Here is a 3,970-nt window from a genome sequence, read left to right on the forward strand (position 1 = left end):
TTTTTTTTCCCACCTAAAAGTTTTCTTTTTCCCTTTCTTTTCTCACACACACTTTTCCCATCTTTTCTTTTTCCTTTTCAATTGAAAAAGGTATTAGACAAGTATTCTTTTGAGAAAACAATTTCTTAAAAACATAACTATAAGGTCAAATAAATTGGTGTTTCCTACAATTTGGTGAATTTGATGTTATATAGATATATAGTTGAAGTAGATGATAGATGGAAAGACAGATACCAAGCGAGGGAGAAATATTCATGTTTAAATTTTAGCTTAAAGAAATATTATTCATATTTACTTTGATTATAGTTTGAATATGATTGTCTCTCTAGGAAATATACCTGAGAAATATGCGGAAAAATGAAATTATAAGTTTATATTAGAGTACAAGGTAAATTACACTACAATTTGCTTGATCTATTTGTGAAGGGGAATAAAAACTCCTCTATAAAAAAAAAATTGATGTATAACTTTTTTTCGGTCGCTTGGGTGAATAGAGGTTCGGATGGTATCGGGTCTGAAGCAACTGGTTGTGTGAGGGGCGATTTGGATCTGAACGCGAGCTCCTCGAGTAGAAATGTCGTTTGAGTCGTCGGTGGGTGGGACCACCTATAAGGATACTCCGATGCTAAAGTCAGTATCCGTACAATGAGACAGTTAATTGGGATAAAAAAGGACGTACTTCTGAAGAAGAGTAGGTTCCTCTCTATTTATACTCTGTACTCGAGTGGGCCATTTTTCTTGGATCCATCCGTCTGGAAGCTTCTACTAACTGTCTAGGTCTTCTCATTAGGACATGAGGTGGCATGTGAGTCATTGGTGCACAGAAATTGTGATTACACTTTAATTATGTAAAATTCATCGCTCTTTCTTTCCCTGGTAATGGCGCCAAAAATATGATGCCAATACCATGGTTCACAACTTCGCACAACTAACCAGCAAGTGCACTGGGTCGTCCAAGTAATACCTTACGTGTGTAAGGGTCGAATCCCACGGAGATTGTGGAAAATGATCCAAATGCCCTGTCACGGCACGGCTAATCGTCTGGAGGCATCACCCTTGTCAATGGCTTCATCTTATCCTCTTAGTGAAAATGGTCAACGCACCCTGTCACGGCACGGCTATTCTTCTGTCGGTTCTCGATCATGCTGGAATAGGATTTACTATCCTTTTGCGTTTGTCACTACGCCCAGCAATCGCGAGTTTGAAGCTCGTCACAGTCATTCAATCATTGAATCCTACTCGAAATACCACAGACAAGGTTTAGACCTTCCAGATTCTCTTGAATGCCGCCATCATTCTAGCTTACACCACGAAGATTCCGATTAAAAGATCTAAGAGATACTCATTCAATCTAATGTAGAACGGAAGTGGTTGTCAGGCACGCGTTCATAGGGAATGATGATGATTGTCACGTTCATCACATTCAGGTTGAAGTGCGAATGAATATCTTAGAAGCGAAATAAGATGAATTGAATAGAAAACAGTAGTACTTTGCATTAATCTTTGAGGAACAGCAGAGCTCTACACCTTAATCTATGGAGTGTAGAAACTCTACCGTTAAAAATACATAAGTGAAAGGTCCAGGCATGGCCGAATGGCCAGCCCCCAAAACGAGATCACAGGATCAAAATACAATCCAGGATTCAAAGATGTCTAATACAATAGTAAAAGGTCCTATTTATAATAAACTAGTCACTAGGGTTTACAGAAATAAGTAATTGATGCATAAATCCACTTCCGGGGCCCACTTGGTGTGTGCTTGGGCTGAGCTTGAGTGTTGCATGTGTAGAGGTCATTCCTGGAGTTGAACGCCAGTTTCGGTGCCAGTTTGGGCATTCAACTCTGGTTTTGGATCCTTTTCTGGCGCTGGACGCCAGAATTGGGCAGAGAGCTGGCGTTGAACGCCAGTTTGCGTCATCTATTCTTGGCCAAAGTATGGACTATTATATATTTCTGGAAAGCCCTGGATGTCTACTTTCCAACGCAATTGGAAGCGCGCCATTTTGAGTTCTGTAGCTCCAGAAAATCCATTTTGAGTGCAGGGAGGTCAGAATCCAACAGCATCAGCAGTCCTTCTTCAACCTCTGAATCTGATTTCTGCTCAAGTCCCTCAATTTCAGCCATAAAATACCTGAAATCACAGAAAAATACACAAACTCATAGTAAAGTCCAGAAATGTGAATTTAACATAAAAACTAAGGAAAACATCCCTAAAAGTAACTAGATTCTACTGAAAACATACTAAAAACGATGCCAAAAAGCGTATAAATTATCCGCTCATCACAACACCAAACTTAAATTGTTGCTTGTCCCCAAGCAATTGAAAATCAAATAGGATAAAAAGAAGAGAATATACTATAAATTCCAAACTATCAATGAAAGAGAGCTTCAATCATATGAGCGGGACTTATAGCTTTTTGCCTCTTGAATAGTTTTGGCATCTCACTTTATCCATTGAAGCTCAGAATGATTGGCATCTATAGGAACTTCAGATTTCGAATAGTGTTATTGACTCTCCTAGTTCAGTATGATGATTCTTGAACACAGCTATTTTATGAGTCTTGGCCGTGGCCCTAAGCACTTTGTTTTCCAGTATTACCACCGGATACATAAATGCCACAGACACATAACTGGGTGAACCTTTTCAGATTGTGACTCATCAAAATATATATGCACTGTTCAAGCATTCATTCAGAAAACAAGAAGCATTGTCACCACATCAATATAATTAAACTAAGTTTAAGGATAAATTCGAAACTCATGTACTTCTTGTTCTTTTGAATTAAAACATTTTTCATTTAAGAGAGGTGATGGATTCTTAGGACATTTATATCTTTAAGGCATAGTTACTAATTACTAATGATAATGTAATAAGACACAAACATGGATAAGCACATAACATAGAAAACGAAAAACAGAAGAAATAAGAACAAGGAATGAATCCACCTTAGTGATGGTGGCGTTTCCTTCTTGAGGAACCAATGATGTTCTTGAGCTCTTCTATGTCTCTTCCTTGTCTTTGTTGCTCCTCCCTCATTGCTTTTTGATCTTCTCTTATTTTATGGAGCATGATGGAGTACTCTTGATGTTCCACCCTTAATTGTCCCATGTTGGCACTTAATTCTCCTAGGGAGGTATTGATTTGCTCCCAATAGTTTTGTGGAGGAAAATGCATTTGAGACATCTCCGGGATCTCATGGTGATGAGCTTCCTGCGCCTCTTGAGCTCCATGAATGGGCTCTCTTGCTTGCTCCATCTTTTAACAAAAAGCTTATGCTTTTACCACACCAAACTTAGAATATTGCTCGCCCTCGAGCAATAAAAGAAAGAATAGAGGAAGAAGAAGAAAATATGGAGAAGAGGGGTGAAGTGTGTTTCGGCCAAGTAGAGAGGAGAGGGTTGTGTTGTGTGAAAATGAGGAAGAATGGAGGGCTATATATAGGGGAGGGAGCGGAGTTAAGGTTCGGCCATTTAGGGTGGGTTTGGGTGGGAAATTGGTTTTGAATTTTGAAGGTAGGTGGAGTTTATGAGGTAGGTTTATGGGGAAGAGTGGATGGATGTGAGTGGTGAAGAAGTGATGGGGAAGAGAGATTGAGGTGATTGGTGAAGGGTTTTGGGGAAGAGTGTTTATGGGATTGTGTGAAAGAGGGTGGTGAGGGATGAGAAGAAGTGAGTGGAGGTAGGTGGGGATCCTGTGGGGTCCACAGATCCTGAGATGATCCTGTGGGGTCCACAGATCCTGAGGTGTCAAGGCATTTACATCCCTGCACCAATTAGGCATGTAAAATACCTTTGCACACAACTCTGGGCGTTCAGCGCCAGGTTGGTGCCCATTTTGGGCGTTCAACGCCCATTTGTTGCCATTTCTGGCGTTGAACGCCAGAACCATGCTCTGTTCTGGTGTTGAACGCCAGACAGGTGCTTCCTCCAGGGTGTGATTTTTCTTCTGCTGTTTTTGATTCCGTTTCTA

Source organism: Arachis ipaensis, chromosome B06, assembly GCF_000816755.2.
Source record: "Arachis ipaensis cultivar K30076 chromosome B06, Araip1.1, whole genome shotgun sequence".
Classification (NCBI taxonomy): Eukaryota; Viridiplantae; Streptophyta; class Magnoliopsida; order Fabales; family Fabaceae; genus Arachis; species Arachis ipaensis.